Raw genomic sequence first — 25495 nt, 5'->3', positions numbered from 1 at the left:
TAAAAAGCAGAATGAGGGGGATGAGTCACTGCTCACCCCAAATGCTTGCGATGGGATGGCCAGGCATGACAGCTCTGAGCGCAGAGAAACTTCAGAGGTGGATGAGGCATGTTTCATTCATTCCTAACATCGCTGCTTTTGCTTCCTGTGACACTAGCAGATGTTTCAAGTCTCTCTGAGAAAGTTAAAAACTATATTTTTTTGAGGAGGTGGGATATTTTAGAAACTCATGCCTTTCGACTGCAGTCACCACCACCTTTGAAAGGAAAAGAACTATTAAACCAAAAATGAGCTGAGCTCCCTGCACCCTGAGAGAATTTGGGATCAAGCGTGGGCTGGTATCTGCAAGCAGATGTGAGCTGCTAGGAGTGCTGACATTTCTTCCTCAGCAGAAACCAGGCTGGGCCAGGAGTGAGCAGCCTTTCCTGATGCAATGCAGGTTAGAGGTGACAATAACCAACCCAGCCCCAAATCTTTATGATCTCCACCCATCAGTAGCGTATGTCCTCCATTGCTTAATGTGATGTACAGTTTCTGCTGAAAAAAAAAAAAAAAAAAGCCCAGCAAATATTACAGGTCAAAAGTGAGCCACTGTGTAAAACTGAAGGAAGGATTTGGCCCTGGCCAGCACTCCCAGTCAGCAGCAGCAAAGGCACGCAGCAGCTTTTAAATGAACAGAGACTGCATTACTAGAAACAGGGCAGTTTTACTGTAAGATCATGCACCCCCTGCCCCATGGGTGGGCGTTTGGCTATTTTATGATTTCTGGCTGCTCATTCTGAATGCGACAGGTGTGAGGGCCAAGATGACCTTTCCTCCCACAGCCTGCTTCCCCCACCAGTAAAAACCCTGGTTCACAGGTTCATTTGAGCCTATAACCAGCTAGAAACAACTCAGCTCAGATTTCACCACCAAGTACCACCTGTGCACATGTCTATACTGGGTTACTCATGTCATGTCCTCAAGAATTGGTCTGGAAGAAGTTGGTGTGATGGCAAATACTGATCAGCTTTGCCTTAGGTCTGTTCCTAGAACAGTCACCACTATTAATACTGGATGATGCCTGCTTCAACCTGACATGAAAACTTGCATGCAAGGACTGCTTGGAGGTGGCACCATGGCTAAAACGGTTTCAGTTAGCACACACTTTTTTGGCCCTAATGATGTGAGCTTCATCTACACACATTTCAACCTGGGGAGGAAAAGCGAGGCCAAGCTTGGTCTAGAAACTACTGGTGAAATCCTAAATTTTTCATTAAGCAGAGTGACTGCCCAAAAAATCAGAGTGGCAGCTTGTGGATTGAAGACATCAAATTGAAAGCCCAAGAATTTCCATCAGACAAAGTGCTTCAGCTGGCTTCGGGCAGGGCCTGTGCATCGGCTGTGTGCCAGCCAACACACAGAGTCCTCCAGCTGAAACTAGGAACAAATTCACCTTTAGATTCTCCTCGGGCTTTAAAAAAAATGTTTGATCCCAACAGCTTGAGGATAAAACTGAGAAGCTCTGGACAAACAAAGCACTGCAGGAGCAGAATCTCAGAGGGAGTTTAGCTGGTTTGCCTGGCCAATTGATCAAAGACACCCACTACTCAAACAGATGGGAGCAATGCAGGCCTCTTCAGCATCCAGTAGAGAAACAGTTTCCTCCAGTACCAAAATAGCCAAGCATGAATGTGTGTTACTGTCCAAATAGCACTGCCTCCCATCCATTAGATAAGGCATAATCATAACCTATAATGTTCTGCAAAACCTGAGAGGACTCTCTGCCTGAGGCAGGAGTCCCGGCACTGTGTCTCTGGAGGGATTCTCACTGACATCAAAGGGGTGGTGCTGCGTTGGACCTGATCTGTACCTCTCGCTTTTGTCAGAGTCAGCTGGCTCCTTATGGCACGTGCCAAGACCATCAGCCTACTGTCTTTCTCACTCTGGCCCTCTCATGCAAATGCCTGGGCTCTTGCCAGGGATGATTTTTGTGCCATCCGAGCCATGTCTCCAGCTTCATCCCACACCAGAGACCTGCCATGAAGGAGAACAGATTGCTTTTGCTCACATCTGGACTCCACTTGGCTCGTTCCTGAGGATCACAGCAGGTTCCCATTGTCCTCACAAAGCTCCCGGTAAAACCTTCCAAGCTGCCCACCCATTTCCCAACACCAGCACACAGCAGTGCAGCCACCTCAGCTCTCCCCTGGACCAGGCCACCAGCCTCACTTTATCCTCGCCAGCATCACAGAGTAATGTGAGCCTTCCTGGCACAGCAGGGAAAGGCTGGACATCCCATGGAGCACAGTTTGGGCATGGAGGCAGGAGAGTGGGGCCAGATTTGCCAGATTTGCTACAAGAGGGTCTTTGCAGGGAGGAGAAGCAAAACTTCCCTCTGAGTGAGCTGTGAGCAGGACAGCCCTGGCCAGGCAGAACATGCTTGAAGGACACGAGGGCCAGACCAGTTTGCACCCCGTCACTGCTGCTGAAATTCCACATATCTGCCACAAGGTATGTTAATAGAAATTAAAAGATTTGCAGAAGGACAGCTTGAATCTCAAGTGAATGACAGAAAAATGACAGGCTAATTTTACGTTTCATTTTTAGCAACATTATTCTGAAGTGTAGGATAATGGTTAACTCATTTAACCAGGTTCTTACTTCAGGGAAGAAAGGCAGAACAAAGAGAATGACTTTTTCTTTCTCTTTTTTCCCCTTTTCTTTTTGCAGTTTGTCATTATAATCAAGCAGCCACATTTGTATCTTCAGCAAGATTTCCATATATAAATTTTTAATTGTCAATGAATGTGATTATAAGAATAGTTTTGCTTAAAAACAACACAGAGCATAATAAGTGTGCATTGAGTTAGGTTTGTGTAGTAACAAATAATTCTACTTTTAAATTCCATGCAATTGCAGTCACTCTCAGACTGGCTGAACACAGTGGTGTGCAGTCCTTTGGGATGCCTAAAAAAAGTACAGAAAGCAATGCAAGGAGAGAGCAGCTCTCCCTGATCAGACCGCCCCAAGGACAGTGCCTAGGGGTGGGTTCTCAAATCGGGATGTCTGCCCCAAGAAGGGGGCACAGACAGTGTTCATCAGCCAGGACGAGTGCAAGTAAGATGAGTCCTTTCCAGGTCCCAAGCCCTTACTCTCCACAGAGGATAGCTGAGCATCTCAGTCTCAGTGGGCTCCAGCTTGAGGGACAGAGACACACTCCCACTTTCTTTGGAATCATGCCCAGAAGGCTCAGATGCCAGCACCGGTCTCTAGCAGTAAATGAACTTGTGATTAAATGCACAAACAAAACTGCTAGTAGGAGTCATGCCTATGTTAGGCTGAGATGTAAGGTTAGGCTAATAACCAGCTGTGTACTTCTTACTGTGTGATTTACACTCAGAACAGGAATCTCCCCGGTGAAGCAAGGATCCTTTTTCCTCAGCCCAAGTTATAGTAAAGATGTAGTGCTTGGCAGACACTGGCAGGATGAAAATCCCCTCTTTACTTTCCAACTGCTTCTTGGCAGGGATAAGGTGGAGGTGGATGCAGACAGCAAGCCTCCACAGCCCTTTCAGCCCCTCCTTTCCCAGGAAAGCCCAAGAAACCTCAAGGGCTTCAAAGGTATTCCTGTCCCATTATCCCTCCGCTAGATCCCATCAGGGTCTCTCAGCAGAAATACATGTACTCACGACACAGACTTGATTACTCTAATTCCTCTTTGCAGGGCTTGCAGCTTAGCTCCCACAGCACTCATTGCTTTGGCAGAAGGGATTAGTGTGTTGCATCCATCTCAGAGCACCCTGCACCCCCAGCTGCATGCCCAGATGTGCTCCTCAGACTTGCAGCTGGCGCTGATGGTTTTCCAGGCCTGCAGCTGACACTTGGTGCTCACAGCTGCCAGATTCCCATCTAGGGGTCTCAGATCTGCAGGAGAACAGACTGTGCTGCCCTGAACCTCAGTAGATGCTATTGCCCTGCCTTTCTCCAGTCACTGGAGATACACTGACAGCTTTCCTAATAACATTTTAAAACTCTGAAAATCAATTATGTTTATGTGGTTCACCAGTTCTGCTTTCTTTTCCTCTCTTCCATGGGTCTGGTCTCCCTCCTTACAGACAATGGCATTTTTAGGATGTTGTTCAATAACATTAGTTCTTTTACAGTGATAAGATCCTTGCTATTGAGTCAGTGAGTAGTGATTATTATTCTGCCTACCAAAGGGCTGTGTTTGTATTTCTTTTCCTTCCCACTCACCTAGCCCTGTGTGCTAATCCAAATCAGACCTTTATTAGCAACACGAGCAAACTGATGTTGTGTAGGCTAAGCTGAGTAGGAACATAATTTGCTCAACTACATGAGGTGAGGTGGGCTAGACATTCACCTGAGCTATATGATAAGGTGTAAGCCTTCTACGCTCCAGTTCCCTTAGAGTTCAGGAGAATCCAGAGTCTGACACACATCTCTGAAGGTGAGGTGTATGGTACAGACAGGAGCCAGATGCTTTATGGTGTCATGTCCCTCTGTCAGCCCTCTGTAGCTTCTGTCCTTCCTTTATCCATCTTCTCTGTTTGGTCTGAGATACATCCTTGGAGGCAAATGCTCTGTCATGCACCATTTCTGCTTCACAACAGCTCCACACACACATTTCTGAGTGCCACTGGAGCATAAGCAGTAATAGTACGCAAGTGTGGGAGAAGAAACCACAAAGGTTTATCTATTGCTGAAACAACTTCCAAGCAGCTCCTTCCTTTTTTTTTTTTTTTTTTTTTCCTCTATTACCTGTAAAGTTTTCCTTTAAGCCTGAAGAGCAGCTTCTGCTGGTGCCGTCAAGTCTGTATGCCCCCCTATCCTATAGTCCTTAGCTGCTGCAGCACCTCAGTAGTTCTGAAGCCTGGTACAGCCTCACAAGGCAAAACTGGTACAGAAATCCACACAGGCAGAGATAAAAAGTGATTTTACAAAAGTGACTGATTTTCTTAAACTATTTTTTTAAGCCTCATTTGTTCTCCAAAGGCAGGTCTTTTTGGGTAAAGGGCACTGCCAGGGAACACACCTTTACTGAGCTCACTTACAGCAACTGACTAAAAACCCTTCCCAATCAGTGCTCTGCCGTGCAGGGCATAGGAAACAGGAAAGAAACGCAGTGTTTCTCGATCCTCTAATCTCCTGTAATCCAGCCACTAGCCTCCTGCAGCAATTTTCTCCATAGCTCACCATGCAGAGCATGCCCTCATTGCCCTGGGCCTGCTTAACCCAGCTCTACCTTAATTCACACTAGCAGCATTGCATAAACTACTTACCCACTAATGATGCATCTCTTAAGTAAGCAAATGGGATGACATCACTTACCAGCAAAACACCAGCTGCTCAAGGAGGAAGGGAGGGAAGGAGTGAGTGTGTATCTGCAAGGATGTGCACACAGAGACCATCTGAGCCGCAGCTGCACGGTAAAGCCCAATCCTTCCAGGAACAGAGACAAGATCAAGGATAATTCAGGCTGGAAGGGACCTCAGGAGATCTCAGCCCAACCTCCTGCTCACAGCAGGGTCAGCAACGAGGCCAGACTGCTCAGGGCTTTATACAGCCAAGTCTTGAAAACTTCAGAGGATGCAGACTGCACAGCCCCCCTCTGGGCAATCTGCTCCACTGCTCAACTGTCCTCACGGGGAAAAAGCATTTCCTTGTATCCAGTCTGACTTATTTTTTCAACTCAAGACAACTTTGCTAATTGTAAAGCTGGTTTAAAACACCTGTACACACAAAAATATCATGTAGATGCGTGCAAATTAATCCACATCTCTGCCCACATCTTTGTCCAGAGCAGCCCAAGCCTTCTCCAGTCTTTAATAAGCTTGTTATACACTATTTGTTGTACATATTATTATTTAATTTATCTGTGGGAGTGCAGGAATTTGTTCATCTCTTAAATACCTCAAGCAAGCAGGACCATGTGCATTAATGCAGCTAAAATGACTGCTTACCTTATGTTTTGTCCAGATGCTGTGTTTCGCTCTTCATGCCACAGCAACTTACCATTCATGAGATGTTTACTACCTTCCTCCAGGCAGGAGGAGCCCTCCCTGGTGCTTCTCTCCAGAATGCTGCTTCCTGCTTCTTCCCCTTGGGCTTAAACAGTCCCACACTTAAGGCAGCACTGCTCAGACCCAAGTTGGCTGGTGAGAGTTATCACCCTTGCCAGAGACCACATGGAGTTTCCTGAGTGCTGAGGATCTGGCACTGACCTCCAGCTTCCATAAGCTGTGCTCTAGGACACCCAGCCTCAACCCCCTTAAATTAATTGCTGCTCTACAGGAGTCTGCCCACCAGCATCTAATTCTGCACCTCCCAAAAGGGCAGTAAGTGGGATTTGGTGTGAGCTGCTGCAACAGTCACGAAAGCGAATTGTACCCACCTGCAACATTCAGAAATCATCTAGCAAACCGACAGCTGGTGAAGAGGAAGGAGTGAAGAAAGGCACCAACAAGCACCAAAAGAAGTGGTGTTTGTTAAAGCCCACCTGTGGGAATGGACCTTTGCATAAGATGGTTTGGTGGCACAACCAGGATAGCACCAGCTTACATCCCTGGGCTCAGATGTTTCTAAAACTGATTCAAATGAGAACAGTCCTACCAAGTCTCAACAGGATAATTCATGGTTTTATGCATAGGCCACTTCTCCATTAGACATATGGCAGAATTAAATACTTCCACCTGTACTGAGATAGCTATTTCCAACTCCAAAGTCAAGGAGTGAATCAAAATCCAGTCATTGCCCACCCCTGCACATAAAATGTACTTTCATAATTGCCAGCTTTAAAGTAAAATCAAATACAGGATATTTTAATTTCTCTCCTGATTTTCAGCCTCTTGGGTGTGCTCCAATGTTGTGAAGAATCTTTCTAGAAAGATGAGTGCTAGAATTGATTTTTATTTTTAACCCAAAAGGAAGACTATCCCAGAATTTCATAATTCTGTGGTGGTACTTGGGGAGAACAACAAACTATGAGACCTTGCACAGAAGCAATGAGAGCAGTACATATTGCTTCAGCTCATTATCACTTGCACAGAGACATATCTGGGGTGGGAGCCCTTTAAACTGAGGAATGCCCCTAAAAGGTAAAAAAGGGGAAGGGAGGGAGGAAGTAAGGAAGTAAGGAAGTAAGTAAGTAAGTAAGTAAGTAAGTTAGTTAGTTAGTTAGTTAGTTAGTAAGTAAGTAAGTAAGTAAGTTTGCTGCTCATGAGTTTTGCTCTTGCCTTGCCTGGAGGACTGTTGGCCACACCAGCCGCTCCCCTGAAACTGGTGATCTACTGCTTGCAAAGTGCTTTGAACATGTATGTCAAAATACTTATGCACAGAAATATGAATAATACAGGAGCACTGGAGATGAAGTATGCCCAGGAAATACTGAGCTTTATTTTCAAAGCTACCCTCAGTGAGTTGTATTGGAGGGAAGGAGCCTGCTGAGACGCCATTGCTCAGTGTATACCCTGCTGTATTAAATTCTTGCCTGTCATATCATATTAGATCTGGTGACTTGTTCAAACTGGAGGAGAAAATGGATTTCTGTAGGAAATTTCAGGCATCAAAAAGAAACATTAAATTTCAGGCTCTTTAATTAGCAAAGCAAATTCTGAAGCCAGAGGAAGGAGATAAAGCTATTAAAATCTTCTCAAAGGAGAATTAAGTTAAGATGGCTTGAAAATGCAGTGTGGTTAAATGCTGCCCTTTCTGCACCATGAGAGCAAGGTTACTGGCTCAGATATATCTGCTTGTTAGGAGGAAGGACTCTTCTGCAGCAACCCTGCTGATCACGCTTCTGGCATAGACGGGGAAGTTGGTTGTCTTAGTGAGCAGGTTAACACCACACTCGTGGAGATTACTGGGGAACCGAGGGACCTATTTTCTCCCTGTGGCTAGATTCCCAAATTGCCAAATTTGCACCCTGCAGAAGACTGTTCTTGAAAGTAAAACACAGGGCAAAGTGCATTCAGTCCAGGGGCTGCAGAACTCAGCCTCTCCCTTCCAAAAGAAGAGAACCTAACATACGCCAAAACAGCATTAACTGCCCTGGAGTCCTTTCTAGTAGTGTAAAAGCCCCATCTGTAACCAGAAAGTTGTGATGTCCAGTGTAAATAACTACCAGCAGGCAACCCAAGGAATGCCAGATGTGTCTTCTCCAAGAGAACTGTGAGGCTCAAGCTTTCCAGCTCATCCTGTGTTGGAAAGGTGCAGCAGGCAGGTGAGATGGCGGCAGCTGTAGGTGCTTTTGCAGCAGCTGAAGGCCAGCCATCTGGAAGCTGCTCTAAAGCCTGTGCAGAGAGAGAAGTGAAAATCAATAACACCACTAATAAATCAAAGAGCAATCGTTTGTGGTCGGTCCAGCTTTGCCCCAGGCTCGGATTAGTCACTCTTGGCTGCTCTTCTTGGGCTGCGCAGCCAGCGGAGGTGCTTGGGCCCCACACCGAGCAGTGTCCATCCGCGCGGGTTTCTCATGCCAGCCCCCGGCGGGTACCGGGGGCTCTTCTCGGCTCCGCTCATCACTTCTGCTCGCTCCACCCCGGGGAGGGTGAGGGGCGCCTGGCCGTGCTTCCGGCTGCCGAGACCCCCGGGGTGCCCCTTCCCGGGAGCTCTGCCGGAGCATGCCCCCGCCCGCGGGATTCGCAGGGGGTACGGGGCGGGGGAGAGAAGAGCTGTGCCGGCTCCTGCGGGGCTGCAAGCCCGCACCTCACCCCCGCCACACCCCCGCTCGACGGCGGCGGCCGCCGGGCCGGCAGTGACACCGCGCGGCGGGCACCGGCACCGGCCCCGCGGCAACCGACGGTCGCCTCCTGCACTCGGGGCGCCGGGCGAACGAGGGCTGTGCTGTGAGTCCTGCTGAGCGTCGGGGGCACACGCCGAGCGGGAGCGCATGCTCTGACGGGAGCGGTGGTCTCGGATGTTTGCAGAGGACTCGGTGTGCTCTCATTCTTCATCAGCCTTGGGAAAAGGATCCTTCACCTTCCCCCACTCCTTCTGAATATATATATATATATATATATATATATATATATATATATATATATATATATGTATATACACACATATACATAGCTGCAGCCCACCACCCTCCTCCTCGACCCAAAGCCTGTGACACCATCGTGTCTTGCCCCCGCACCCTGCCTGCCCACCTACACTATCTGGCCTACAATGTGGGGCAGCATAGGTGCTGGCAAACCTTCCCAGCTCAGTGGGAGCCTCCAGGAAGCTGTCTCGTCTTTAATCAAACTCACCCTGCTTTTTCCAAACCTCAGTCTCTTACACCATCCCCATTTGGCTCGCCCTCCTGGGATGTTTTAAATGAGATTCTAATTTCTTTGGGCCAGGAATGATCTTTTATCATGCCTCGTACAACCCTTACCACACTGGGGCCCCAGCAGCATGGGACCTGCAGGCATAATTACAGTCCCAATGATAAATACCAGTCATACTGTTTGTCTCCTTGTTCAGGCTGCCATGCTGTGCTGTAATCAAACCTGCTGATTGTTTTTAAAAGGCAGGTGTACTCCAGGCCTGATGCAAGACTGTCCTACATTCTGCTCTGGGTTACATCAGGCTCTTTGGATTCAATACTGAAGAGAAATGGTACTCCTCCAGCCTCATGTCCTGCAGGGCTCTGGCTCCTCACCTTCCCCAAAAGACCTGAGACCCCTGTGCAGCACAGTACATCAACACAGCATGCAGGTGTGATGCTCAGCCAGAGAACACACCCATTTGTTTTTCTCCTGTAAAGGAGGGGTGCGCTGACGCAGGCTTCTCATTTAACTTTGTGAACTGCGGCATTTCCTGAAGGCTGTCAGCCCGGTGGTGCCCGGCACAGCTCTCATGCTGGGTACATTTCTCTTAATTTTTCCATTAATAAGCATGTGGTAAATGCTGGTGCTGTACAGCACTGTACTGCCAGCACCACAGACTGCCATGAGGAGACATGGGAGGTCAAAATTCCTCTTTGCTTCTCAGGTTAGCATATGTCAAGTCAAGCTGGTCGCTCCAGCTGTGCAGATCAGTACAGAACAGATACATCAGCACATCCTGAATTACCAATTTGCAGCTGTGTGTGCAACTAGCCCTCTGTGTGGATAGTCTGCCCTGGGGGAGTGACACACCAGGACTGCCAGCATCTCCAACGAGCACACCAGTGCTTGCAAATGCTGCCAGCACATGATGCTGCTGTGAAGCTGCACTGCATACACAAACTTCTGTGGAGATTGTATCTCAGGCTTTCCCCAAAGTGACCTGGTTAAAGGATAAGTCTTTAGCTGTGGAGAGAGGACTATAAGTGTCACTGCCTGCTCATGTGCAGGCAGATCACTCAGGGAAGGCCTGGGGATGCACTGAGACCCTGGAGGACAGTATTCCTTCCAGATGCTACTGCAACTGTACCAGCAATACCTGTCAGAGCACTGAGGCTGACAGGGCTCCTATCCCTGCACCCAAGACCCCTTGGTATCTGTCACCCCAACCCTGGAAGTGAGTCACTGTCACATGTCCAGAATGAAAACTCAAGAATATGTCCCTTCCTTCTGTTTGCTCTGTCATTTGAATAGTAATAATTTCTTCTTTAAGTCTACGGGGTCCTCAGACGCTCATTTTCAAGCTCCCTCAAAAACATGGCTTGGAAAAATGCAAAACACATCCACACCTGGCACTGGGCAGATGCCCATCTGGATGCTGGAGAATGCTACAGAAGAGTCTATTCTCTGAACATCACTGAGATCAGAGAGAGCTGGGCCTCTCATCTGCTGAGCAAGCAGCAATTGCATAAATTGAAACTGCCTCAGGCTCACTGGAGTAAACTCACACGCCCAGTATGTCCTGGAGTTCAGGCGCTTCAGAGGAGAAAAGCATGGAAACCTCGTTGTCTGCTAGGGCCAGTTCACTGCTCCGCCTTTTTTTGGCGCTCCTCTGGCAGGTTGTCATCACTCCTTGCCTGTCACACCGTCTTCCCCTGCCATGAACTTTGGGCAGATTTCCAAGCTCCAGCTGGAGAATAGTGACTTGATTAGATTTGATTCACAAAAGCATTTCACAACACGTGTTCACTTAAACAAAATAAAAGTCCTGGATCTAAGGATCATAATTAAGGGCAGGATAGATCCTTTTAAAGCAAACCACTGGTAAGTCACCGAATTTTAAATAATGTGATTTCCTGACCAAATCCCGAGCTGAGGAAAAAGTTCATATAAGTTCAGCTGTTCAACCCATGACTTCCTGAAATAACAGGTGACAGGTTTTTGGCTTTTGGGTCCTTCAAACATACAGGCTCCTGTTTCAGTTTTGTCAAATTAACCACTTGTCAGGTATGCAGGAGTCTTTAGCCATCTCTTCGGGCCTCAGACAAACATGATACCATCAAGGATGAGGAGGACATTATATCTCCTACTCCTTTGCCTCTGGCTCTTTTTGCTTGGACTCCCAGCTGACATGTGCAACATGCACACTACAAACAAGAGCAAAAAGCCATCACACATGCAGCAGTCTTCAGCTCCAAATAACCTCTGCTCAGGCTGACCTGGGACGGAAGACTGCCTGGCCCGGTTTCATGCTGTGGTGTCTCTCATTCTGAAAATGCACTTTTTCTGCCCTAGCTGTAGCTGCAGATAGGTGGGAATGAGCTGGCTCCTTTCTGAAACCTAGCAGTCTTTAATGATTACTGCAGAAAGCATTGTCTGGTTTGCCACCCAGCCTTTCTGTCTGAAATCAAGTTCAGCTCCACATCTCGCAGCACACTGCTCACCCTGCCCGTCCATGAGGCTGTAGCTGGAACTGCTCAAAAACACAACAATCAAAACTTGCTGCACAAGGAGAAAACTAATGGTGACATAGTGACACCCTTCCTGGGTGCTCAGGAAGCATGGAAGAGCTGACCACTTTGGAATGAGGACCAGGGAGCATCATTTGCAAGGCACTGTCTCTCCTGGTGGACAGGTCAGCCTCCCCGACTGGCTCAGCCACAAGACCCTCCTGAAGCACTCACAGATGCTGGGGACAGGCTGGACTTGGCTCCAGCCCTTCTGGCAGCTTCATCCTGAAAGGAAATCACTGTGGGGTTATGTTCAGTTTCCTCTCCATGTGCCCACTTAAACCGTTCCAGAAAAATAATCTCTACCAAATGTACTTTCTTCAGAAGCAGCACAAAGCCTGCTCTCTGAATCCCAACAACAATATGCTCATTAAAAACTTCCTGTTACACTGCAATTAAAGTGCTCTTGAGGAATGGGTGTAAAAAAGGGGGTACAGTCAAGAGCACAACAGTAAATGGAGAAAGGAAACCACAGTCAGTCACGCCATTCCTTCACTAGGGACAGAGGTGCTTCAGTCTTACTGGAAAATACTCAAAAACAGAGCAAGAGTTGTTCCTGGGCAGATGAAAAAATGCAGGCATGTGTTTCACTAGCCTGTGGACACTCTTCACATGATGAAAAGGTCACCTGAGGGCCACATGGCGGGTCCTCAGGAGAACACCATGATTGAGGTGGACCTCTGAGAAGTGTGGGAGACTGGCCTGAAGCTCAGCTCTGTTCCCATCAGCTCCCAACCTTGCTGAAGGCAGAGGGCTTTGAAGCAGTGTCAGATGCAACATTGGGCTGTGCCACTGCAGTGGCCACAGCGCCTGTGCCCGCACTCGGGCGCAATCCCCCATGTTCTCCAGGAAAGCATGGCCCCCACTTCTGCAGGCAGATCCAGTGCGCCACAGTACAATGTGAAACAAGAGGAGACACTTCTGACCATAACAAAATGGGGCATTTTGATCATGCTTTTAACTGGAAATTTAAGTCAAGTTGAGACCATAGTGCAAAATGTTTCCACACCGATGAATCAGCTTCTTCCAAAGGGAAAATCTGTGCCATTTGAAAAATGTTGACCGTTATACATAACAAGCCCTACCCCAGAGACCTCGCAATTGAGGCCTGAGACAAGCTGAAGCAGGCAGGCATAATAAACCCCGGGTTTGGAGGTACCAATTAAGCAAGCAGAGCAGAAATCTGAGTTTACCACTGGCCTGACCAATGCCAGAGGGGAAGAGTTTGTTGGAAATTTTCAAAATTAGACTTAAAAGAAGAAGAGCTGGTTAATAGGAACCAAGCAGCCTCGCTGGCTGGAAAATGATGAAATAGCCCTTTGCATGTTCCTGCCTTCCCCTTTTATGCATATATCATAAATAATTTACTGGTTCTTTGACTTCAGCTCTTGATGAATTCTGGGCTGTAATAACAGGAGTAGCCGATGGTATCTCAACTGTTTTATCTTCAGACAATACCAGGCTCTTGCATGTAATCCCACAGTGGTATGACCAGGTTCTCCTTATCCTCCCGATCACATTTGTATCCTGTTCTCCTCCTGTGCATGTTGTTATCTTCTGGAGCCACGTTCATGGAAGCAATAGGCACATACGCCACTTGGCAGTACTGTATGAACTGGCGGACCCGCTAAGGCTGGGCTGTAATTATATGGTAGAAGGCCCTGAGTGACAGTCAACAGCCCTGGACAATAACAGCAAGCAACACCTTGTAGGCCAGATTACCCATTAGGTTTTTTATTATTTTTGTGGTCATGAGTCATATGGGAGTACCTAGCAGGTAACATGTCATATACAAGTATTGGGCTTGGACACCAATGGAGCAGACAAAAACATATACTCTTTGGCTGTAATCTGAACCACCCTCAAGAGACAAGGTGGGTTATCACCCCTGTAGCAGTTATCTGGTGGCCAGGCAGGCTGGGAGCTGGGCACACCTACCAGCATCACATCTCTCTGGGTTCACAGGGCCATATTTGGTAGAGAAAAGTGATTTCCTGAGATTTTATTGAAGAAGGCTACAGCTCAGGACATTGCGGCAGGTCAGTGCCTCCTGCCTGGTAAGTGGGTATCTTAGCTGCCTGTTGGCACCCATTGCCATACTGAGCTGGGTGCCTATGAGGCTGCAGGAGACCATGAGTTGGTTACTCGCTGCGGTCTCATTCACAACTGATGCTCTGTGATGTGAAAAGGCAATGGCTTGACCATTTGGTGGCCAAGAACCTCAGTCTGTCATCCCTGATATGGCTCCTCAGAGCTGGACAGAGCCAGAAGTCTTCCTGGCTCACACAGGGAACATGATCATCTTCCCACCAGCTGCCTTTTCCCAGTGACCAGACCTCCCCATCCTCTGTCCCAGGAGACATTACACCTGCGAAATTCCTTGGGATGGTCTCTGCATGTTCAATGCTCAGTGGTGTCCCACCATGACTAGGAGTTAGAGAGCTGTCAAAGCAACTGAAACACAAGACAGGAGATACATGAATAAATCTAATCTACCACCACGGCAGGCAAGAGCAGTTCCTGCTGAGAACAAACAACAGAGAATAGGACACCAAAATAATGCAAATTCCATACTTCCCCTGTAAACCAGTACTGTTTCAAGGGAGATTGTCTGGGCGTCCATCAAGTGTCAGCTCCCTTCTGGAAGACAAAGGCATCTAGTCCTTCCTTTGGATATCTCAGTTTGCTTTGGATGCATATACCACAAACACATGTAATTTTGCACCTTGATGACAAGTCTCAAAGCTTCAAGTCTAGAGGACCCTACCAACCCAAGGCACCACCATGGGCAGGATTGTCATATTGCACTTTCTAGCAAACCATTCACCTGTCCAAAGCTCAGGAAGTTGCACAGGATACGTTGCACATGTTCATCCACCTCCTAGAAGCAGCTTGAAAGTGACAATCATCCTGGAAGTCTGACAATATCAGAGTCTGATCTGAATCACGTCACCATCTGCAGGTGCCTACATTTAATCCGAGGGGGTTGAGGTGGGGAAAAGCAGCCTGGATGGAGCTAGCGGGTGCTTCTGCTATGGATGACCATCATGGGCTGGCAGAGAGAACCGAGCATTCTACGGGAGGAGATGGAGCTTGGCTGGCACAGAGGGCACAGAGGAGCACTGGCCCTAACCAGGGTAAGACAAACAAGTTTACATTGAGACCTTGGGGGCTGAATAAAAATTGAAGCACAAAGGCAGGCCTGAAGAGTTGCACAAGCAGTCACAGGTGAAGTAGCACAGAACACGTACCGCCGGTCTGCATCTCCCTCCCTCTCACCCACACCCCTTGTCCTGCCCTGACTGTTGGCTCCACAGTGCCTGTGTTTCCATAGCTCCTTTCTGGGGAAGGAGAGCTTCCACCCTTCCCCTCCACCTCATGCCAGCATCTCCTCCCCATGCTTCTCTTCGCTGCCTTTCCCACCTCTCTCTCCCCCCAGGGGTGCCTAAGCCTTATTGCCTTGCACACTTTCCTTTCCCCTGCCGCCATTTTGTGACTCCCCACCAAGGCATTTCCCTTTCACCCCCCAAGTGAAGAGCCAAAGGCCATGGTGGCCCGACCTGCTCCACTGCCTGTTGTCTCTACAGCTGGGTGGCCCCAGGCCACAGATCCACCCATGGGTACTCTCCACCTACATGTTCCCGTGGGCCTCAGGAGGGCCATGGATGATCCCCAGCTGGCACCACAAAGGGGCAAAGGGCACCTGCACCCCTTGTGACCCCTTCCAGGCTTCCAAAAGCCTGCAGACAGAAAGGAAAGAGTTGTGAAATTCCGGGGGTTAAATTTTTCCCTTCCTTCCACTGCACATTACAAGCCTATTGTGAAAGCGAAGGATCAAAAAAACAAATTAATAAAATTAAATGGAGAGAGACATGACCTCAGCCTGGCCGCTCAGAGTGAGAGGTGGTGTCTGGACCTGACTGACTGTTGCTACACCTGTGCCACAGCCTTGCGTGCAGCATTTTACAGTGTAGTTGGAGAAAAGGCAGAGTCCATGCTGCATGTTAGTGATCTTTTTGATGAAAGAGCAACATTATATCCCCTATTTTCCAGCTTTCTTACGGGAGGTGTAAGGGCTTGACTGGAAAGTATTTACTCAACCAGTGGAACTCAGGGTGAAATGTCCATGTTGCACCCAATAAACTACCCATTTTTTTTTTCTTCAGAACAAATAAAAAGACAGTGGGATCAAAATCTGTTCTTTCCTTTGGTAGAAGCAATGCCTGACTCATCCCAGCTAAACTAAACACATCTCCCTCCAGCTTTGTCCTTCACTTTTCATTCACTGCCCCCAGCAAGCCTGGGACTCCCAGAGCAACATGGAGACAACATGAAAACCTGTGCAAAGTGATTGTCTCTCTACAAACAGCAAGGACTCCTTGCAGATACCAGTCAGAAAAATGAAGGGCAACCTCAGCTTTGAGAGTACTTGGCCATGGAGACCAATGCTCACAGCAAGCACCTAAGCTTTGCCTCGTGGAGGAACCCGAAGGACTGACGGTCAGGACAAACACTCCCGCGCAGGGTGCCAGCAAGCACAAGGCAGGCAATTACTGTGAGTTAGGGAGTGTATCCACCTCAAAATTGCTGTTGACTGCAGAGGTATGATGAAACATGTCACCATTGTAGACAGACGTGTACATAGCGATGTCTGATTCAGATCACTACTAATTACTCTGGCAGAGCATTTGAGGTGCCTTAGAAAGCCAACACCCGCCAAAGAGACACGATGCTTCCTGGAATAATGTTCTGCTGCTGATTACTGCTTGGGTGTTTCAGCTTCTGCTTACCTTTCCTCCTGAGAAGGGGGTTACAACTTCTTCTGACCCTCAGCACCCACAAGTAGATTATTCACTGCTCTCCCATCAGCTTCTTAATTAAAACTCTGAAAGCAAGTAATTTATGACAGTTTGATACTGAGCTACACATAACTGCTCTTGGAGTGTGGGTTCTCGCCCAGTGTGCTATTGTCTGATGGTAAATTCATTCAGGAACTTAAGGAAGAGAATGCTGTGAGCCATGGCCTGAGCAAGGAAGAACGAGGACGCTAGCTCTGCCTCTCTGACCATGCAGAAGCTCCAGGAGTTTGTGGCAGTGCTGGTTGTTCTTGCTCCTTCTGTGCGGTGTTTCTCACACACCTATGGCACTGCCCAGGTGACAGTCATGCTGCTTCCCCAAACCTGCCTCCTCCTGGGCTCCTACTGCTCTTAGGAGGATGTGTGTGTAAAAAAATTGAATCAGCTGTGGAAAAAACCAAATATTTTTGGTTGAGAGATGATTGGCAGTAGTTCAGACTGATACAGAATTTGGCATTTCAGCCGCAGAAGCCTATCCCACACAAATGCTGTGTTTTTCCATTCCATCTCATTGCTTACACATTTGTTTTCATACTTTGTTTTTCTGAAAAGGAAAGTGGAATTAATTTTTTTCCTCAGGTTTTTTTCTGTGTGTTTCAGGGTTTTGGTTGGATGGTTGGGTTTTTTTTTTTTTTTTTTTGTGGTGTTTGTTTGTTCAAATAAAAAACCAAAACAGCAGCTTAGTATTACTTGTGGAAAAAGGGCTTGGATTTTGGATCTTGAGAAGTGATGTGGTGCAAGTGGCCATGGGTGAAAGGATACCCCCATTCAAATATTGTACTAAGGTCACACAACACAGGGAAGTCAATTAGAATATTTTTGTCACTGTTATGTAAAGACTTTGGAAAAAAAAACCCAACATTTTGCAACCTTACATTTCCTGGCACATAAAGATAAATTGAAGTCCCAGCATTAGGAGCAATGACCTTTGTTTCTTTGCTCATATAGAAAAAGAAAGTGGGAAAGCACACTGTTAAGGGAGGGCCAGATCCAGCTGCCAGTCTAGATGGTCTCTGGGAAAATGGCAGAACGACATTCCAACAGAAACAGTCAAACAGTTGCCTGCAGGTGGACTTCAGAGCCATGGCAAAGTTAGGAAACCCACCAGTTGGACTCAGAAAGAAAGGAAAAGCCTTTGGCTGCCGCTGAAAAAGTACTTCTTGACCTTTAACAAAATTGTCCCGCAAAGCTCCCAAAAAATCTGAGCTGGAGTTTGACTGTTTTTCTAGAGAAAATGATGCCGCAGGTACACTGAAAACTGGAAAATGAAGGTTAGGAAGAGGGAGAGGATGGATTATTAATGATAAATCATGATGACACTCTTCTTTGCACAGAAATCAGGAAGTTCCTCTTCTCAGGTGTACCAAGGTCTTCAGAAGGAAATGATTGCATACACAGTTACTGAGTCTAGTACAGATAATTATATCTATTTTTCCACTGAGGTAATCTTGCTCACTCTTTTGCAGTTCAGCTTGGGTGATAGCTTTCAACACTCTCGTCATCATCATAAAAAGGAGTGTCCAAAGTTCTGTGGGGACTGGGAAAGGTGAACATGGGTCATTGGTTCTGCCTCCTGACCAGGAACGTTGAGGGCACCCAGCGGGTGACATGCAGCATCCAGCCTGGGGCAGGGCAATATTCAAGCAGGCAAAACCAACAGGTTTCCTACTCCTGAAATAAAATAAATTTGTTGAGTTTTGAAATAAATCTCTATTTGAAATAAAAAAGCTACCACATAGGAGGAGCTGGGAAGATCAGCGAGGCTGCCAATGCAGGCTGTTCTTACAGGATGAAGAGGGAAACACCATCCCATCCCACCCCTTCCTATCCCTTCCCATCCCATCCCATCCCATCCCATCCCATCCCATCCCATCCCATCCCATCCCATCCATCATTGCTGCCACTCGGTGAAACCCAGCAGCACTTGTCCTTGCAACAGGTCCAAAGGCAGGGGAGCAACTGGCCCAGGTGCCATGAGGAGCGAAGGATCCCCGGTGAGGGAGCACGAGAGCTCACCCTGCACCGCTGCTCATGCTCCTTGTGCCTTCGCACGTGGTCCTCTGTGTTAAGTTGGTACAAGTATTTAGATGCCTACAAATGCAAATCAGGCACAACGTGGTGTTTCCCAGAGCATTTGCATCTCAGACACCCACATATTCTTCAAATGTATGCATTAGTTTCTTCATTTCTAAAATGGATACAGTAATTACCCGCCTCTCTGGCAGCAGCAGCAGAAGAGGAGATACCTGGTGTGCTGCCGTTAGCTCAGCAGCAGCGCCTGGTCCCTCTGCCCTTGCAGCTCCATGTGCCAGGAGATGCAAGCTACCCCATCAGCACCTCCGATTGCATCTGCTGATTTTGGGAGAGGAGAGCAACATTAACTCTGAGGCCAGCTCTGTTTATGACAGTTTTGTGGGATTATGCTTCCTAACTGTTTGCTCAATATCTGCAGGCTTGTGCCTTAGAAAGATTTCAGCTTCCCGAGGCTGGCGGCACATCTGACCATCATGTTTCACACAGGCAGCTGACGGTAGGCACCTGATGGGGACTTGCCAGAAATACCACAGGGTCTTGCATGCGCATTGCAAGGAAATGAAATCTATGTGGGTGCCTTTTAAGGGAGCCACCAGCCTCTCTTTGAGCACTCCAGCGATCACACAGTTTGGAGGAATCAGCCTGAAAAGCAGCTCTGCATTTGCAGCGTATTCCCCTTGGATTGTCAGCCTTCCATACTTCCCTTTCATAGCTAAGCCATGTCTTCCTCTCATCTCAGCAGCACTCATTTCTCACAGCAAGAGAATATAATGAAAACTTAAGACAAATGAACAGAAAAACATTCTTGCCTTTCAACAGAAAGCAGCCCAGCATTAAACTGGCCTGCTGGATAGTGCTTTATATTCTACTTACTCAAACATAAAATCCTGTTTTCTTTTATATAGGAAAGCAGCAAAAGTACGGACAAAGGGGTTTTCACTTCAGGAACAAGGAACAGCAAAGAGAGTTCCCTGAAACAGTTTGCAGGCTAAACTCAGCAATTAAAAAAATCGGACACAATTAGGAACTGGTACGCCCAAATAAACACGTCAGCAGATCATCCAGCTACTTCAGGCACGTAATCCATCAAGTTTGGCCACTATGACACTTTTGAAAACTTGTGCAAATAAAAACAGTAGGCAGCACAGTGAGTTAGACCTTCAGGGAGGTGCATAGGTTGTGGGAAGAACTACATCCCTGACCTAAAAGCATCAAGGCCAAAGAGAGCTGTGAAGATTGGTGTTGCAGTGTAACACGTATGGCAAGGTCACAGTGTAAAATCCCCAGTGCTCAGGTGTGTCTCTCTATCTCCAATCCAACATAAAAGGTTTCATCATGAAAATGGCAGCACAGCAAGGTCCCCATGACTGCAGCAAATGCAGCTCAGTCCTTACAGCTGCTCAAGGATGTGCTGAGTGTTATTACGCTAAATTATCAGGAACGCTGCAGCTTACTTTTTAACACCCTCCTGTGGGCCACTATGCTCACGGAAAATCTGCAGGGCTTAGTGAAAAAAGACTCTGCTCAGCTGCAGATCTGTCTGCTCATCCACATCAGGCTCATTTCAAAGTATGTCACAGTGTATGGCAACAGTGCACTGGTCCTGAGTTTTTCCCTTTGCAATGAGTGTAACACAGAACAGCCCTGCAGTTTTTACTCAGCCCACGGTGCTGCCTCCTAGGAGTCTGCTACTAGTGGTTTTTTTTCTCAGCAGAGCACTGAAGAAAAATTTTTTTTGGTTAACTAAGCATACCAAGACACACAAAACCCCAGGAAGATACTAACAGTGGAGAGCTGGGCTTGTGGTGACTAACAAAAAGACGCCAGATCCTTCAGCCTTTCTCCAGGGAATACAGGAGAGACCTGGGTCATTGGCTGCTCGCAGGGTTTGCTGTGGCAGCAGCACTCAGCAGCACCTTGCAACACCTCCACCGGCTCAGCCACCTCGCCTGCCTGCAAGTTTCACTGCAGCCCACGAGAGTTACGCTCCAAATCATGCTGGGGATTCAAAAATTGCCCGTACTACAATTCCACCAACAGCAAACTGGCTTGTGGGGGATGTGTTTCAAATCTTGCAGCATGTGGATGAATGTCAGTGCACCCAGATACAGGAGCTGCAAGAAAAAAGCCACAAGTGTGCTTGTCATTAGAAGATCTCAGGGCTTAGCCCCTAAGCAGGATGCTTCTTCTCTTTGCACGGGGTCAGAAGTATCCCACATTCACCGGTTCATAAATCCCTGCATTTTTGTTACCTAGGGACTATCACAGTGGATTTGATGAGTCTTTTATTCTAGAGCCTGCCTCCAAAGGGATTCAGCAGTGGGTACTATTGGAGAGAGGGTGAAAAACAAGGCATGAACTGGCCAGCCCCTCTCTCAGTATGTGCTCCTTTTCAGAAATTCTCCTTCTTCCTACTAGGTGTGCAAGGCTAGAGGCACATTTATGCTCACAGATAGCTTATCTTCCTGGCTCGTCCTCAGCCCTGGGGCCCCAAACTGCACACACTGCACACTGCACAGCAGCAAACCCTCAGGCTCCTTTGGGCAAAACCCAAGAGGAAAAAAAATTAACATCAGGTCTCAGGGCTACAGGGGGACCCAGGCCAAAGGACCTCCCAGCAGGCAGCCTGCCTCCTGCCCAGCATCACCCCACAAATACCCACAGCAAACCCCACTTTGCTTTAGCAGGGGTTTGCCAGCCACAGAAACAGAGTTGGGCCAGAGAAGAAAGCGACAAAATTCCTGCTGATTTCTATGAGAAGGAGCAGGCCAAGCCCTGATGCTCTAAGTATTCCCACCAGACACCAATGTAGATGTTTTGGAGCTGGCTCCTGTTGTAGTGGAAGACCTGAAGCATTTCTCTGGCCTCCTCTGGCATCCAGGGTCTTCTGCTTGGGCAGAAAGGTTGAGTAAAGACTTCGGTAACTATTTGTGGAGCCTGGTCTTATGCTACTCCCTCCTCTCCGAAGTGTTAACTCAACCACAAGTGTGGTACAAGCGGGCTAGGACAAAGCCAAAGCCCCGTGATGGGCCTGTCTTGGTGAATGCTGCCTAAGATTTAGTGCGGGCAAGGGCTCAGGCCTCTTCAGCATTCACCCCTCTGCAGCACTAGCTCCAATTTTGCTGACAGTTGCAGCTGTGAAGAGCCTTTGATGATAACAGGCTTTGCAGGGGTTATTATTAGTTTATTGAAATGAAATGGCTGTTGTTATGAACAGCTTTAGTACAAAACCAGGACAGGGTGACCTGAAACTGGGAGGACTTCATTTTCTTGATGGGAAATGTCAAGGCCCATCATGCACTGCCCATATGCACATACAAGCTAACGAGCATTAGTGCATGGGTAGCACACTGTTGCCACTAGAAAAACAGCAGCACCATCCATCCCCCCAAAGAAGCAGCAGCAGGAGAGAGAAAAGGCCCTCCATGGGGATCCCGATCTTCCCATCCAAGAGGCCAGGAGCCAGAGGTGGTGCTTTGGCTCTGGGGGATGAGCAGGCAGCACTGCTGGTCACCAACACAAGGTGACCACCTGCTCAGGGCTGGCTGTGATTTGCTATGCAGTATCTGGTACCTGGCAAAGGTGCCCAATGTCTTTGCCCTCTGTCTTCCATGGTCATCTTAATCCCACAAAACCAACAGTTTTTGTTGTAGCAGAAGTTGGGCAAAAATATTTCCTGCACCATCCTGTGAATTTTCTATGTCTCTTCGCTGAAGGGTTCAAGCAGCAGTAACACCACAGGAGAAACACAGTGGCAGACACTACACAATCCTTCTACCATGTCTGTAAAACACCATATGAAACCAAAGAGAATAATGTATCCTCCAACATTTTTTTTTTTTGCACAAAAGCATGCAACTCCTCCTGAGAAGGAAATCAGGTTGCTTCCCTAATGCTTAGTTAAGTCCATCTGCTCTCCCTCAGACACATGGGGATGGAATCAGTTGCTGTCATGGCCATGTGAGACTTTTTGGGGCTTCAGACAGGCTCCCACCCCACTCCTCAGATTGATTCTAGAAGGATTGCTTTTAGCAGCACATTTGAGGGGATGTTCCCTGTCTGGCCACTGCACTGACAGGTCAAAGCTGAAGTCCCTGCTGGTATAACACCCCAAGGGGAGGGTGCTCAGGTCAGTGCCACTCAACCCAGGCTGTGCTTGTGACACCAGCCCGTTGAACCTGTATCCAGCTTTGCAAACTCCTGCCAAAGGAAACAAGGGCACTGTGGCGCTCCAGGCAGGCTGATGCTCAACTGGATGCATCTCCCTGATGGATTCACCCCTCAGAGCTGCTCATACAGCTCACTCAAAATTTTGTGTGTCTCGATGAAAGAAGGAGGATCAGCAACAGAGTTGATGTCTGAAGCCAGACCTGACCGTTTTCCCCTGTTCAGATCTGCCGCCTCCAGAGAGCCAAGTTCAGGAATTACTCTCTGAGTTTCCATTTAGACCCACAGAATTAGTTTGAGTACAATAAAGATAGCAATCAAACACTTAATTTGTTTCACCCTGGAATACATAGTCATTTAAAAGCACAGAATATTTATTGGTGGCAAAGACATATTGATTGCCTAGCCACAGGCAGAGTAAAAATCATTGAGGAAAAAAAACCAAACCAAACCGAAAAAAACCCCAAACACAAACAACAATAAACAAGCAACAAAACTAACCAGAAAAATTGCTCTGGTGCCTCCTGCCATGCCGTCTTGAAAAGTGCCGTTTTGGTCTTCTCTGCCATCCCACATGCCTCAGTTCTTGCAAGCTTCTAAGGCACGAGAAATGGCTTTTTCCTTTGAATTTATTGGCAAATGGTTTTCAGCAGCTCCCAGGCACTTTATCACCTTCCTGCAGAGGAACATAAAACGGGGCCCTTGTCTCAGCCTGTGTGGTAGGAACAAATAAATAAGAGTAGCTCCCCGCAGCTCTGCCGCTGACTCGTCCACGCACGGGAGCTGGGTGCATTGTACCGAGGAGCTCAAGCTGCGGAGTTCAGAGCTAACTCTGCTCTGAACTCCCCACCACCCCTGGATGTTTGGAGCCACTTATTTCCTTCTTAAGGTTTGCTCAACAGGAAAGCTGTTTCCCACCCCTGAAAACCTGGCTAAAAGCTAATGGCCCATTGTGGGTCTTGTAAAAGATGAATTTCCCTGCTAATGGCAGCTGCCCCTTTTCTTGCAGTGGCAGTGATCCCAGCATCACTTGGATGCTGCAGTCGGATGCATGTGGCCGGAGGGGTTTCATTTTGGCAAATTGCATTTTATAGTGTGAGGGCAATCGCTCAGATCACTGGAGTTGTACAAGAGCCCTGTGGTAAGCCTCCTGTCACCCCATTTACCACAAAACCCCTTGCACTGGTTTCCACCATGGGCTGTGCTCAGGAGGAGTGGTGCTGGGGGAGCGGTGTCTTCTGAGGTGTTTGGGGGACAGGTCTGGAGAGGGACTCACCAGCAGGAGAAAGCAGGACTGATCATGTGGTCAGTGCCTGGAGAGGAGTCACTGGCACAGGGCAGGGGGCTGGCCTAAAACTACCTGGGCAGGTGAGCAACGGTGGAGGCCTCAATAAATTGCTGCTGTAGATACAGACCAACCAGGTGTCACACAACTGCTGGCCAGGGCCTGCCCAAGCCCGAGTGCAGCCGTTCCCAGGCCACCCCGCTGCCCAGGGGAGAGGTAGGGTGGTGCTGGGCTGCTTTGTGAGATAACATGAGGCTGCCCTCTGCACGGTCAGCCAAGGCTCTGTAATCAATCCCCTTGCACCTGTCCAGAGCCACCACAGCACAGCTGTGCACCAGGATTGCAGCTGCGCATGAGCACTGCAGCTGTGCATGGTGATTTCAGCCAGGCACAAGGACTGCAGCCAGGCACAAGGATTGCAGCTGTGCACGGTGATTGCAACTATGCATGGTGATTGTGGTCATGCAAGAGGATTGCAGCTGTGAACGTTGACTGTAGAGGTGTACAAAGATTGCAGCTGTGCAAGGCGCTTGCAGACATCTACGAGGATTGCAGCCATGCACAAGGACTGCAGCCACGCATGGTGATTGCAGCCATGCAAGAGGATTGCAGCTGTGCAGCAGGATTGCAACTGTGCTTGGTGACTGCAACCATGCATGGTGATTGGCACTATGCACAAGCATTGCAGTGGCACATGGTGACAGCAGTCATGCATGCAGATTGCAGCAGTGCAGCCCCTCTAGAGGCAGTTGGCTCCCGCAAGCCCAGGCACAGCAGCAAAGCTGTGCTTGCCCATGCTGGCATCAACCGCAGAGCAACATCCCCATGCAGCTACGCTCCCTGCCATGCAGCTGGCCCCTGATTTTCCCAGCACCTTCTTCACCAGAGCCAGAAGGGTATAAATTAGCAGCTCTGCAGTTTTTTGCAGCCAATCTCTGGAAAGCTGGTAGGTGCTCCTCAAGGCTTTGAATATTCTAATTTTGCCCAGTTTTAAAGGAAAAAAGCGTAACTTGATACCTGTATTTCAAAAAGACGAAATGTGGCTGAGTCTGGCAAGTCAGTTGCAGGGAACAATTTGTTGTGTTTTCAGCAAGTTATGCTTCTATTTGTGTTTTGCAAAAGAAAAGCATTACATTTCACCAGCCTAACCTTACTTTTAGGTTAGGGTTAGGGGTTAGTGTTAGGGTCAAGGATTAGGCTTAGGATTAGAGGTTAAGGTTAGGGTTAGGGCTAGGGTTAGGGGTTAGGGCTAGGGTTAGGGTTAGGGGTTAAGGTTAGGGTTAGGGCTAGGGTTAGGGGTTAGGGTTAGGGTGAAGGCTAGGGTTAGAGTTA

The 25495-nt window shown here is 48.0% G+C and overlaps 1 protein-coding gene across 2 annotated transcripts in view; it reads right to left on the bottom strand.

Annotated features, from left to right (window-relative positions):
- RD3 (RD3 regulator of GUCY2D) overlaps positions 1-5983 on the bottom strand; it is a 42070-nt gene extending 36087 nt beyond the window's left edge. Inside the window, exon 1 of one of the 2 annotated variants that reach the window (XM_071806007.1) lies at positions 5964-5983. The gene's annotated coding sequence lies outside the window, so the exon portion shown is untranslated. Of the gene's footprint in view, positions 1-5331; positions 5430-5963 lie in introns of those variants that run through there. The other variant, XM_071806008.1, reaches the window with a different exon arrangement.
- Positions 5984-25495: the final 19512 nt, after the last annotated feature.

The sequence above is a fragment of the Patagioenas fasciata genome, chromosome 3 (assembly GCF_037038585.1).
Source record: "Patagioenas fasciata isolate bPatFas1 chromosome 3, bPatFas1.hap1, whole genome shotgun sequence".
In the NCBI taxonomy this organism is placed as follows: Eukaryota; Metazoa; Chordata; class Aves; order Columbiformes; family Columbidae; genus Patagioenas; species Patagioenas fasciata.
Note: the sequence above shows the minus strand (reverse complement) of the source record. Positions and strands in the feature narration are given on the sequence as shown.